Raw genomic sequence first — 15,290 nt, 5'->3', positions numbered from 1 at the left:
TTCCTCTACTCCCAAGCCAGATGCAGGCCCATGACTCTCCCAGGGAACAGCTCCCTTGCCCTCACTTCAACACAATCAAATCAGAAACTAAGTCTCCTGAACTGGCATTGGAAAACTACTATTATCTTTCTGGTTTCCAAATTTTCAAAGTGTAGTTGACATCATCTTAACTCAGGCAGGTTTAGACTATCTCCAGGGTAGCTCTGCTTCCACTGACTTGTATCCTAAACCTTTTCACTGGTGTCAAGATGCCAGCTTTGCCTCAGACTGAGAGCAAGGGCCTCAGCAATAATTGGTCCATGACTGGCTGTCTCTCACTGTGTGTGGCCATCTCCTCTTGGTTGAAAGTAATGATTGCTCATAGCACTAAAAAGTGAAACTCAATCTAAATTGTTATTTCAGATGTTGGTAACTTGACCACTCTTAGTGTTACCTAACTAAGCCCACATCCCTGAGAAAAACCTTGATCTTGGTTTAGAAGAGAATAAGGTCAGCAATAAACTGCACACAAACTTCCTGGTCTACTTTTCTGCCTACTCATCAAAGATGAATAGATTCAGAGAAGTGAAGGCCAATTCGAAGTGCCTGGTATTGAAACCACATAATTCTGGCTTACATCTTGGTCCTGCCACTTTCTCAGCATGTGACTCTAGACAAGTAACTACTTAAGCTCAGTTTATTGAAACATAAAATAAGAGGGCTACACAGAAAAATCTGAGGGATTAATATAGTAAGATGTTGGCATATCGCCACATCCACTACTCATGATTGGGATCCTGCTGCAGGTGGACCCAGTACAGCTGTGATGAGGATAACCCAGGATAGCAAGAGAAAAATCATGAAGCAAGAGAAGAAATTTTTCTTTTTATAAAAGAAAAAATTTAAAGTGTATCTTGATCATATTTTCCTCTCTCCTCTACCTCTTCCTGGTCCTCACCACCTCCCAACCAACTTCATATTCTCCATGTTCTCTCTCTCTCTCTCTCTCTCTCTCTCTCTCTCTCTCTCTCTCTCTCTCTCCCTCTCCCTCTCCCTCTCAGTTTGAATGAAATGCTCCCCATAGGCTCATATATTTAAATGTTGGTCATCAGGGAGTGGCACTACTTGAGAAGGATTAGGAGACACTGACCCAACAATGCCTGGTTGGCTAGGGACCAGAAGCTGGATGGCCCAGAGACCTAGGGTAGAACCAAATAAAAACGGCAATTTAAAAAATAATATAATAATCAATGAAATGTTTCTTAATGATATTCTGCTATACTCCTAGATGAATGCCTTAGGTCAATTGTCATCAGAGAGGCTTCCTCTGGCAGCTGATGGGAGCAGATGCAGAGACTCACAGGCAAATATTAGGTGGAACTTGGAGAACCCTGAAGAAGAGGGGTATGAAGGACAGGAGAACATGGCCCACAGAATCAACTAAGCAGGGCTCACAGGGGCTCACAGAGACTGAAGCAGCAATCACAAAGCCTGCATGAGTCTACGATAGGTTCTCAACGTGTATTTTGTAGTTTTTTAGCTAGGGGTTTTTGTGGGGCTCCTAACAGTGGGAGTAGAGGTGTCTCTGGCTGTTTTCCCTGCTCTTGGAACCCTTTTCTTCCTATTGGGTTGCCTCATCCAGCCTCGATAAAGGGTTTGTGCCTAGGGTTTATAATAAAGGGTTTATTGCATCTTGTTGTACTGTGTTTGGTTAATATTCCTGGGAGCCTGCTCTTTGCTGAAGTGAAGCAGAAAAGCAGTGGACATAGGGGAAAGGGGGAGTGGGCAGGAGAACTGGGAGGAGTAGAGAGAGGAGAAGTTGAGGTAAAAACTCAATAAGAAAAAAATAACAAAACAAAACAAAATGTAAACACACACACACAAACAAACAAACAAACAAAAAACCATGAAGGCTGTTTTCTGGTGGGTTCTCCTGGGCATGGGGCCTACCTGGGGTGTGGTATGCCCCTCACTCTGGTGACACTCAGTTGGAGAAAACTGATTTTCCCTTTCCCAGCAGGTATAAATTTCAAATAGCTTCTTGGTTAGGGGTGGGACTTTGTATCCACATCCCCTCTCAGTGCTGGGATTTTGTCTGGTCTGAGTCTGTACAGACCAGCTGTCACATTCTCTGTGACTTCATACATGTATCAACCCCACAGTGTCTGAAGACAGTTTTCTTGGAGTTATCCACTACCTCCAGCCTTAGACGCTTTCCTCCTCTGCTTCCACCTAGATCCCTAAGCCTGGAGAAAAGGGGCTTGACAAAGTCATTCCAGTTAGGACTGAGTGCTCCAACTTTGCCCTGTCTGCACATTGTCCAGTTGCGGGTCTCGTGTTAATTGCCATCTACTGCAAGAAGCAGCTTCTCTGATGAGGGTTGAGTGAGGCACTGGTCGATGTCATTAGGAGTCACTTTACAGCTGTGTTCCTTCAGCAGAATAATAATAGTAGCTTCTACCTTAGTGCCAACAACCCACCTAGCCTCAGGTTCTGGGCCACTGTGGCAATGTCCGGTATGAGTTCTATCTCATGGAGTATGCCTTGAGTCCAGTCAAAATGTGGTTTGTTACTTCCATAACGTTTGTGCTGCTGTTTCACCATATTCGGTTTCTGCCGTTTCAGGGTTTCAGGGTTAGCAGCTGGGTAATATTTGTGAATACTTTTCTCCTCTGGCAGCATGCAAAGTAACTCACAGCACCCTTAAACCCCAGGCAGTAGGGCTGAAGCTTCAACTTGGACACAAATTCAATTTTTCCATGTTAGATTACGTAAGTAAGTTGTGTTTTCAAGAATAAGCCCTTACTATTAGCCTGGGATATTTATCAGGGTCTTTGGGACCCTGTTGGACATGACTCAGCAAAATGTAACCCATTCCTGGCACAGGAGGTTTTACTTGGTGGCTACATTTAAATTCCTTTCACATATGTACATATTTTAGGGAGTGTCTACAGTAGGTTTTCACATGGCTTTTCAAAAGGGCTTTAGTGTTAGCTGTCCTTCCCCACACTCCTCCTTCATTCTGCCCTCCCATTTAATCCTTCTACTCTAGTTTCTCCTTTATCTGTTTTGACACTTCTTTAGAAGAGCTCCTTCCTTCTTGTCCTTTACTGGCTACCTAACCTCTGTGGTTATTCTGTATAAAATACACATATCTAAAGCTTAAAAGCCAACATCCACATATAAGAGAAAACAGGGAGTGTTTGTCTATGTGCGTCTGGGTTGCCTCACTTAGGATAATTGTTTATAGTTCTATCTGCAAATTTCACTTTTCTTAAAAGTTTAAAGATATCCTGTTGTGTAAATGCATCATATTTTCATTATCCACTTATCAGTTGATGGACATCTAGGCTGTTTCCAACTTCTGACTATTATAAATAGAACAGCACTGAACATGGATGAGCAAGTGTTTCTGTCCTAAGATACAGTCCTTTGAGTATATGCCCGAGTGGTGTATCTGGGTCTTGTGGTAGGTCCATTTTCATCTTTTTGAGGTTGCTCCATACTGATTTCCATAGTGGCTGCCCAGTTTGCACTCCCGCCAGTAACATATAAGTCTCCTCCGTTCCCCATATCCTCAGCAGCACGTGCCATCATTTGTTCTATTGATCATGGCCGTTCTGACTGTGGTAAAATGAAGTCTGGAAGCAGTTTTAATTTGCATTTCCCTGGTGGCAAAGGATGTTGAACTTTTTAAAAAAATGTTTCCCAGCTATTTGTGTTTCATTTTTTGAAAACTCTCTGTTTAGTTCCATACCAAATTTTTAATTGGGCTATTTGTTTTCTTTATGATTTTTTTGTTCTTTATATAGAGAGACATTAACCCTCAATCAGATATATAATTGGTAAAGATCTTTTCCCATTCTGTGGGCTGCCATTTTGCTCACATCACAGTGCTCTTTGTCGTAAAGCAACATTTTAGCTTCATGGGGCCCCATTTATTAATTGTTAATTATGATGCCTGTGCTATTGGTGTCCTATTCAGAAAGTTCTTCCCTGTGCCAATGTGTTCAAGCCAATTCCCTAGTTAAGAGACAAAATATTGAGAGCTAAAGTAGACTTGAAAATCTTTCATAGTCCAAGTTTTTCAAAATCCTGATGAATTCTTATGTCTTCACTTCCCTACTTATCTAGAGATAACATGTAAGTTCTTAGGAACTTATATGCAGTGGTTTCTTGAGTCTTCCTAGTTCCTTTTTAAGTTGTTACCTTTGTCTTTATTTTGAGTTGCGGTGAATAATACAACTCCAAGAGAGTTTATGCAATATGCCCAAAGTCATTTACACCAAAAGTGTGAAGTTTAAGTTTTAAAGTACATATTTTTCTAATCCAGGAGTTAACCTTACCCATTGCACGCTATTACCTAACATACAAATTTAATTCTAAGAGAGTATAAGTATACATAAATATTTTAGGACAAAGGCTAAGCGGCTCTTGTTCATAGTGGATGAGGCAAGATTCAGTGACACCATCATGGAACATCAAGTGTACTTGGGTAATCACAGCTGAGTAAACTGCTTGAATGATGCTTGATTTCCCCAGACGTTCAGAAGCTGACTTCACACATGCTTGGGATTTGGAAACAGAACCTGAAAGGGAATGGCTCAGTGACTCTTCAAATTGGACTGTGATGAGACTTTTCCTTGGAGATGCATCCACTGTAGTGAAAGCTTCACTGAGACACAATCTCCACAAAGGAAGTTCTGACTGGATGAAAGGGCACATTAAAGAACCGGTCCCACCCTGTTTGAGCTGAAGGAGAAATGCAAGATCTAGAGAGCAATGGTGGATAGATGTCCATCTGGAACCAAGCCCTACAGTGTCCTCCTGAGAACCTGTGAACTTAGCAGTACATGCCATGTGTTCACAGGGGAAGACGGGAGTTTCCCCAACATCCCTCAAATGAACCAGAGTGACACACCAAGTTTGTAAAGAAAATGATTATAGTACATAACAACTTAAACCTACATGCTGAGTACTTAGGACATTCCAAAAATTCCAGCTAATACTCCTTTCTTAACACAAATGTTCTACTAAGTATTTTTTAATTTATATGTAAAAATGAGTAGCATAATATATGGCATCAAACATAAAAAATAAAGTGTATAACCCAATTTTAAGACATACTTGGTCTATTTTAAAGGTGTAGTATAGAATTTATGTCAAATGCAAGTATCAAAATGCAAAATATTCTTCCTTCCCAAAAACTACATATGGGATTCAGTGTGTTATAATATTTTTAAAGGACAGGAAGTTGGAAGGGAGATATGCCAGGTGTGCTCCTAGAGACAGTTAGATAGAGGGAGGACGTGGAGGTGAGGTGACCAGGATATATTGTATACATATATGAAACTTTTTTTTTTTCAAGACAGGGTTTCTCTGTGTAGTTTTGTACCTTTCCTGGAACTCACTTTGTAGACCAGGCTGGCCTCGAACTCACAGAGATCCGCCTGGCTCTGCCTCCCGAGTGCTGGAATTAAAGGCGTGCGCCACCACAGCCCGGCTACATATATGAAACTTTGAAAGAATTTTTTAAAGTAACTAAAATGAAGGGTTTTAGAATGCTGATATAATTATAGACCAGGTTGGGAAGAAGAGGTTCATATCAGTGCAGTTCTTTTGGATACTCAAGATCAGGCTGACAAATGCAGAGGGACTTCATAGAGGAAGGGTCCAGGAAGTCCTGAGTCTGAGCACTAGAGAATGAAAACATGACTGCGGGCATATGCAAAGATGCCTGTGCTCCTGTTAACAGCACAGTTACCTCTCTGCTCTGCTTTCCCATCCCCTCCTCTTGTGCTACCCCTGGGGGCTACGGCTAACAACCAGTTCCTATGATCCACTATTTGCCAGTGTCATTGCATCCTACCCAGGGCACAGGATTCTGGCTATAATGATGACACAGAACTGCCCTGCTTGCTGCAGCACAACACGTCATTTGCACTGGGATAGAAGATCAATTGCGGAAGACACTGAGAGTTCGGTTGATTTTCTTGATTGTACGTGGAAGCTCTGGATTCAGCGTGAGGCTGGGCAGTCAGGATATGGCAGTCAGTTGTTGCAGGGGTAGGGTAGGGAGACATTACAACTTTCTCATTCTGGAGACCACATAAAGAAACTTACCTGTGAGTGTGAGAGAAAAATCCAGGGTGATCCAACATACTATAATGGAGGGTAATCCTCTAGCGCCTAGGATGGACTAGTTAGCCATTCTTACTCATCTCATCCTACTCATCACCCATCTCTAATCACTTGTCTTGTCCCAGTGTGTGCACAACAATGTATGCAGATAAGAATGGCATGCAATCTCTGGAAAATTTGGTTGGATGACTGAGTCAATGAGTGAATAACGAATGAATACTATCTTTTTCATCAAGGTTTCCATCTCCTATAGAGCAAATATAAGCCTGGAAAAAAACCACATGCTACATAATCTGGGAAACAATAGCAACTGCACAGAAGCAAAGGAGAAACTGGTTACTGCTCCTTACATAGCTCAAGAATCAGTGGGTCTGAGTTTTGAAAGATTAATTCCCCAGTTGTAACCCAGACAAGAAAAATATGCAAAAGTACACAGGTATAAAACAGCACATGTACCCATGGGAAGCTGGAGAGGGGAGTTAAGTCAGTGGAATGGGTCAGGAGGTATCAGGACTGGTCTAGTAGCAGTTTTTTCGTTGAAGAACTCCCATTTTCTTCTAGCTATATGAACCACTAGAATGAGGAGCTGAATTCAAGCAGAACCTGCTAATAAAGTGTGGGTGGGCACTCATCCAAGGACCCCTGTTCTTCAGACCAGAAGAATGTGGCCAACAGCACACAATGACTAAGTTGCTTAGCCCCTGTGGGGCTCACAAGTGGGAGTACCCTCAATTCTGGCTCTCTCTACACAGGTCTGTGCAGTGGTGGCTGGCACATGGAAGTGCCATGCTGTTTCCCCAGGTTGGCTCCACATTTTCTCTCACATTCAGTCTTGCCTCAAGACACAGCCAAACAGAAATAAACTGATGCAGCTGGCCTTTTTCCCAGAGAAATTATATTTAGCCTCCAAAAGCAGCAGGCTTCAAAATGGCCTGGTCATCTCTGTTAAAAATGGCCATCCGGAAGGAGGTGGATATGGAAAGCCATCTAGGGATAAGGAATGTGTTACTTTGGATAAATGCCCATTATATGCTTCAAGGGGTCTTGTTCTCCAGTCCTTAAGAACTCATCCAAATTAAGACAGATGGGTACATGGCATTGTTCACACTGAAGCAACCATAATAGAGGCTTTTCTGTATGGCCTAGGCCAAGTGCCAAGGGTGGCTAGAGCAAGTGTTGTCCAGCTTCAAAACCGTGCTCACAACACAGAGAACATTTACTGTTGTAATATTAAGGCCTTTTAGGCATTTACAAAGGAGTGGTGGAGATGGCAAATGTGCTCTTTAAAGTTCTTTGCAAAGAAACAAAATACATGATGATGCCATTATTCAACAATGGTCTTAAAAGAACCATAGAATCTGAAGGTTTGGAAATATGTCATCTCATACAATGTTAGTAAAAGTATGAACTCATGGGATGAGAGAAAACCTGGCTGGTTAAGTGATTGTCACATAAGCATAGGGTACTGAGTTCAGTCCCCAACACCTACATAAAAAGCTGGTCGTAGTGGCAAGCACTTGCAATCCCAGGACTTGGCTGATAGAAACAGGAAGATCCTTAGGACTTTCTAGCCAGCCAGCTAGCCCAGCTGGTGAGCCCCTAAAGAATAGCACTCAAACGTCCAAGGTTGACTTCTGACCTCCACACACACATGCACCTATACACACATGAATATATATCCATATGTGCACATATACAAACACACACATACACAAAATAGAAACTGGCTTACCTATTGAAAGTTTTGTCTTGGAAGGAAAATTTGAAGTGCACAGTGAGGGCTGGGCTGAAAGACAACAAAATTCAAGGCACTTAAAAAATGCCAGAATGGGAAAGTAGGCTGACAGGGGTGGAGGAGACAAATCAACAGAACTCACAAGTCTTGGGATTCATTGGATTCACAGTTCCACAGCCCTAGAGTGAGCAGAGCTGAGACCATCAGAGGTGGGGAGTTGTACCACAGCAGACAACATCCCACCCTCTTTCAGCTGCAAAATGGTAACAGTGAAGATCTCTGTCAAAGCACTGCCTGACATCTGCATCATCTCCACCAGTTTCCTAAGGTCCTTTCTTATCCTTCAACATTTGACTCTTTCCAACATCCTATCAGGACCTTTCTCACTGAATGCTTCTTCCTAGTTGTTAATGCCCCTGACCCTGCCAAACAACATTTGTTGATGGCTTGCTGTGTGTTTCCAATTTTCCAATACTATTTTTAATCAGCCTTACAAAACAATGCATATTTTGCAAGATTCAAATTTTCTCTCTTTGCAGTGAATTTTAAACAAGCAGACTCCAATGAAGATACATGTGGAGGGTAGAGCTATGCACAGAGGATCTGGCCATTAAGGCTGGGGATTGATTTCCTCAGTAGACAGTGACCTTTGCCTATACACATGCCCATCCTTCTTCCAGTTATTGCCTAACAGATGTACCCCTGAGGGCCAGGATCAAAGCACAAAGCATTGAGGATGTCTACCACACAAGCATGTTTCCATCACAAACTCTGCAGGAAATATGTCAGGAGGAAAGAAGGCAACATGGGAGACTGTGCTCTCCAAGTCACCTCTGCAGCTTCCCGTCTTGCTGGACCGTCTCCCGACCTGGTTTCCTCTCCTAAATTTCTCAAGAGGAGTTTCTCCCGTGCCACCACAGTGGCATCTCATCAATGCACATAGATCTCTAGACCTTTGGCATTAACCCCAGTCCTTCTCCCAAAGCCTCAGGACCCTGCATGTGTTTATCAGTGATTCTCTTTCTGGGCATCAAAATGAGTACCAGAGCCTTAAAAGGACTTTAGGGCATCAGCCCATTCACTATCATGGATAATGAACCCATTCTCAGTTTTATGTGAGTTGTAGAAAAGCCAAATTAGGGTAAGTCTCTTGGCTATCTTTTATCTCACGGTGCTTTTAGCCCCTCCCAAACATAATTCTGGCCCAATTCTTTTTGGAGACAAGCTTTGTATGACTTGCTTATCCATATCAAATCTACAGCAGTAGCATAGTGCTTACCATACAGCTGATGAAATGCCATGCCTCCCAAACAGAAGTTTACTGTTTACTAGTTACTTTTGAATGTATGTATATTCTGAAAATAAAGGAGGAAGTACTTAGGTAAATGTCTAGTTTGCTGATCTGTATCCTAGAGCCTGTGTGATAAGATTGGCAAAAAAAAAAAAAAAAAAAAAAAAGAGGGGGGTGTGGTTGGGGAAAATCTTGTCCCTGAGGAAATGGAAGATTAACTTACAGGCTTGCCTTCTCTTTGGGCAAAATGAGAACTATCGTCAGTAATTTGGTCACCAGAGTGCCTATCTGGATACTTCAGGGGCAACACAGGAAAGCAGAGCGCCCTGCTGTCCAGATGGACACTTTAATTGGGGGGAGAGAAGCCTCCTGCCTAGGGAGCAGGGGTGGAATGAAAGGACAGAGAATTTCTGTCACTGTAGTCCTGGCATGACCATTCTAGGAAGTTATGTTCTCCACATGCAGGTCCTTGGTGTGTGCCTTGCACTCAGAAGCATCTTGTCCTTAGGAACTTGTCAACGGGGGCTGAAGACCAAGCAAAAGAAGCAAATGGACTCACAAGTATCCTTTCTAGTCATTGTAGGCTCCAGGGATTGTGCAGCTGATTCATTCAACTCCCATCTGGCAGGCAGTGTGAGGACACACAGGGTCGGTTTCATTGGGCCACCATTTCCTTTCATACTAACCCCAGCCATGCCTTAAGTTTCTTCAAAGCTATATAATTTTCTTCTCAGAGCGGAGGCTGGCACTCCCAATCTGCCTGACAGTCCAGCCCCCTGCCTGTGCCACATCTCTTGGCACACCCCTAATGGCCACAGATAGAACTAATGCCATGAACATTTGTGCCTTTTACCCTGAACACACTTTGACCATGCTCAGCTCTTTGCCAGTAACCTTCAATACAGCAATGCTCCATCCCAAGCCTGCCAACTGGACCCAGGAATAGTGAGCTGTCCCTCATAGGCAAAGAGCCAGGCAGAGCAGTCAGACACAAATTGTTTTATGACCACTACCTTGAAGGCAATATCTGTCCCTTTCCAAAGTATGCATCATTGGCAACCTCTAAGTGGAATTCATGGGAAAGTGTTTGGCAAATCACAAGCTGACATGTTTATCTTGTTAGCTGTCAAGATGAGTAAGTATACACGTTGAATGCCATCATTCAGTCTGAACGCAGAAAAGCTTCTGCTCAAGAAGTTTGACAGAATAAATAATTTCCAAAATGATTTGCCAGATTTATATGAATCTTCTGTTCTAGAGCTTGTCATTACTGACCTTAAATAGACCTCTGATGACCCAGGTGACTAGACACCCCAAATCATCACACAATGAAGAGCTGCCAGCACATTCCTGCAGTGAGGTGTGTTGCAGCAGCCATCAGGCCCTGCATCCCTTACCTTTTAGTATCTAATTAACTTTAAAGAGCCATCAAAAGCCATACAGTCAGCCCTTAGTACAAATGCAAGCGAGAAAACTACAAGGGACAAAGGAAGTCCTTTTCATATTCTTGGAAACTGTCTGCCTTTCCAGAGAGCCAGAACAAAGCTTCAAAATGACTTCAAATAGTAAGCCCATGGAGTCTGTGGCATAGATACTGTAAGCTCCAGCAGACCATCTCCTGTCAGCTCTGTGTGCCTGTCTTCTCCATCAACCCCTTAGCCATTGGAGATGACAGCTCCAAGGAGACCACTCTATAGCAATCAGCTTTTTCCTTCCTTAGAACTCCGGATTCCATTCAATTCACATCCCCACATATTTATTGAGCAGCTTGTTCATGCCTGGAAGTGCTGGGAAAGAGCATCATAACTGAACCAGATGCCCACATTCCTCTCTTGCTTCATATGGATGAAGCCTAGGAAACTTGGGTTGCAGACGGGAGAATTGTGCTGTGCTTCTAAGAATAATTTTGGGGAATAAACTGTTGTTTGGTGATTGGGAGACTATCCATCTAAAACTCTAAGTAAGTATCACTCTGATCAATTTCAGCAATCAAAGCTGGTGCTGCCCTATTACTTACAATTTTGGCTTACTAAGCTTCATTCTTTTTTATTATTGCCACAGAACTTTCTTACATGAAATGCTTTCTTCCATGTAACATTGATATCTTAAAGACTAAATATAATGCACAGCTGTTGGATGTCATAAATAGAATAGAAGCAGAAAGAGAAAATGAACAGTGTTTCTTTTCCATCAAAGCCAGGCCACCTCTGGTTCACTGGGATCCAGAGAGAGATCATTCACTGCACTGAACCCCTGGCCACACCTATGTCACTGGTCACAATCTGAGACCAAGGTTCCAAACTACCTTATTCATTTTCTCACAGACCTAAGTTTACTATGACCTGCATCTCAGAGAAAATATTTCAGTTATCTAGTTTATCACCATCTCTATTCTATGGTTGATATATTGTGCACCCTAATAAAGCTTTCCTGGGGATCAGAAACAGAACAGCCACTAGATTAGACATAGAGCCAGGCGGTGGTAGTACATGCCTTTAATCCTAGCATTCAGGAGGCAGAGATTCATTCAGATCTCTGTGAGTTCAAGGCCACACTGGGAACAGAGCCAGGCATGGTGGCACATGTCTTTCATCCCAGTGCTAGTTAACCATAGGGGTCTGGAGCTCTGTACAGACAAACAGGAAGTGATAGAGCTGGACAGAAAGAGGAAGTGATATAACTGGGCAGAGAAAGGAAGGGAGATGGCAAAGCACAGAAAGGTATATAGGCATGAGTATACAGGAAGTAGCTCTCTCTGGAGGCTGAGGGGTTGGTAAGCTGAGGTTGGCTGTGGCTTGTCCTATTCCTCTTATCTCTCAGTTTTCACCCCAAAATCTGGCTCCAGTTTTTATTAATAAGACCATTTAGCAATTCTTGTTACATCTGGCACCCCAATGTTTGTGACACAAATTCACAAAAAAGCTGCTTGCCTGTGGCCTTACAGGCACTGGCTCAAGCCTGAGCTACACACGGTTGGAGTCTACACCCCATGTGGGCCAGAGTCTCTTTGGCTTATTCTCTCCTGGTAGGTTGTTGGCTCTCTTTCTCTCTGGATTTCCATATTGGACTGCTACCACACTAGGTAGCTGCTTTAAAAGTCCCTCAGACTTCTATAGTTCTACCACAGTTGGCAGACTTAGTGAATCAATTAAGATATCTTAAAGGGATAAATTAGTTAAAAGAGAATTTTCCCACATTAAAAAAAATGGGAAACATTTTTACAATGGAGGGAATTTGGTCTCTGTTTGATAACACATTAGGCAGTCTGAAAATGGAACAATTAAAAGAGAGGAAAATTAATGTTGATAGGATTTACATAATATCAATTATGAATATTATTTGTTTGTTCATTTTTGTTTTATCATTGAAAAGGTTGGTTAATTTGAGTGCCAAGATAAAAGTTTTAGAAAAACTTGTTAAAACAAATCATTCAGACCCAGACAAAAAAAATTTAAAGGTGAACCTATCTCAGCATTGAATTATACGGTTATAGACATACAGTTATAAAAACAGCCTAAGGTTTTAAAACAGCCAACCTTAATCTATCCAGTAACCTTATAGGAATAGCCAAATGCCCAAGGCTATGTAAGAGATAACTTGACTCCTGTGGAAATGTTAGATTTGAGGAGATTCAAGGAAGCTATAGACTCATATGGTAAATACATTCTCCATTTGTAAAGCAGATGTTAAACTCATGGTCAACTTGTAATAGAATTATTCCTCAAGACTGAAAAGATTTGGATACAGCTGTCCTAGAGGCTAGTCCATAGTTACAATGAAGAACCTAGTGGCAAGAGGAGACTAAGACCATAGAACAATGACGTAGGGCTAGAGGTATGGAAACTTCCCAGGATCAACTTCTTGGAGAAGGCAATTACACTGATATACAAAGATGATCTTTATATGATGACCACACCTTAATTTTATGCCAAATGGCAGCCTTGAATGCTTGGGACAGAACTGAAGAAGTAGGAAAGAAAATTGAGTTATTTCCAAAAGTTATACAGAGCCCTAAAGAAACCTTCACGAATTTCTTACAAAGGATATCTTCCACAGTAAATAGAATGATACCAGATTCAGAAGTTAGACAGACAATAATTGAATCTCAGGCTTTTGAAAATGCTAATGCAGCATGCAAAAGGGTAATTAGGCCATTAAAGGTAAGATCAGCCTTGGAGGAATGGATCCAAGATACAATTAATATTGAATCTCATGACCATGATGATACTTGGATAGGAGAGGTGATTTCCAGAGGTTTGAAGAAAATAATGTCAGATGTGTCTGTCAGGACCTCTAGCACAAGGTAATGACGAGATTGATAAACTATTGATAGGAAATGTGCTGGAGTCCTCAGAATTTCATAAAAAAATCATGTCAATAGTAAAGGTTTAAAAAAGGATTTTTCCATAACCTGGCAACAAGACAAAGAAATTATGAGGAAATGTCCTACTTGTTCTTTTTATAACCAAACTCCACTACCAGCAGGATGTAACCTAAAGGGCACTCAGAAGAATGAAATCTGGCAGATGGATGTGTCTCATTTTGTAGAATTTGGAAAATTGAAATATGTACACCATACCATTGATACTTATTCAGGATTTCAATGGGCAACTGATCTGTGTTCCAAAAAGGCTGACTCTGTAATCTCGCATTTGCTAGAAGTTATGGCCATCATGGGTATACCTGCACAAATTAAAACTGACAATGTTCCAGCTTATGTCTCTCGTAAAATGAAACAGTTTTTTGCTTATTACAATATAAAGCATATTACAGGTATACCACACAATCCTACAGGCCAAGCAGTCATAGAAAAATCAAGTCAAACTCTTAAGGATATGCTATATAAACAGAAAGGGGTAACAAAAACCTCCAGAAATAGATTACATAATGCTCTATTAACTTTGAATTTTCTCAATGTTAATGAGAAAGGAACAACAGCTGGAGAGAGACATTGGATAATAGAAAAAACTACAGAATTAAATCAGCCTGTATACTTTAAAGGTGTCCTGACCTCAGAATGGAAACCAGGTTATGTGTTACATTGAGGATGAGGTTTTGCTTTTGTTTCTGCAGGAGAAGAAAAGTTATGGATACCTTCAAAATTAATAAAGGTTTGATTTGAATAAGAGAGACCTCTTAATTAGAAGAGGTGATAGTTCATCAATCAGCATGACCATTCAATTTAAATTAACTTATACAACTAGCAAATGCTTTTCATTTAATCAGATATAACTTGCCAAGAGGGAATCTCCCCAAAATTAGGTTTGGGGAAGAGCTTTCATTTTTGTCTTTCAGGAGAATGAAGGCTAAGGAATCTGAAGAACACTGGACAAATGAGACATCTGAAGAAAAAGGACAAGTCACCCAGAAATATGTTCCAAGAAAAAGAGTAAATTGGCCTATTGGTATATCACATATAAAATTTCATAAGTCTTCCTAAATGTTTGTTTCTGCTGTTCTCTACAGACCCATAACACAAATGGTCTTTATGTAGTCCCAGTTTAATTAAAAAATTAAAGCTGGCTTTGGAGTTGGAGCATGGCTCTCTTCTTCTCTAAACCCAAGCATGTTTGTTAAAAGGAAAATCTAAAATCTCTGTATCATGTCAGAAGAGCCATTTGACATGGGACAGAAGAAAACCAAAATTAAAGGACTATTCTATTGCCACTAATCTCATAATTCTTTGGTTCTATTTTGATTCCTCAAAACATTTCTTAAAGTATAAATTTTATATCAAAATTTAAAATATATATATATTTAAACTTTTGTCATGATATTAATGGTCATATAGAGTACTAATTCTAGAGAAAAAAAAAGGCTTCATCTAGCTTCCTGTACATAATTTTGGGTCTGAGTCTCTATCAGTTTTCTGCAGGGAACCATGACCATGCCTAACAGCAACTTTGAAGTCTCCAAAAAGATGATAGGACCCCACAACAGTGATTCCATCAGGACGATGGTAATACCCCTAAGCTGGTGAACACTACCCAAATATCAGCTTTGGACTACAAACAGCTCAGGACAATTTTGAGATAGCTGAGATGATCCAGCTTCACAGACTACTCAAGCAAGCAAGGACTTGAAACAAGCCCTGCATGTTTGCATTATGCAGAGACTGGACAACAAATGATACTGCTAACTCTC

Source organism: Peromyscus eremicus, chromosome 20, assembly GCF_949786415.1.
Source record: "Peromyscus eremicus chromosome 20, PerEre_H2_v1, whole genome shotgun sequence".
Classification (NCBI taxonomy): Eukaryota; Metazoa; Chordata; class Mammalia; order Rodentia; family Cricetidae; genus Peromyscus; species Peromyscus eremicus.
Note: the sequence above shows the minus strand (reverse complement) of the source record.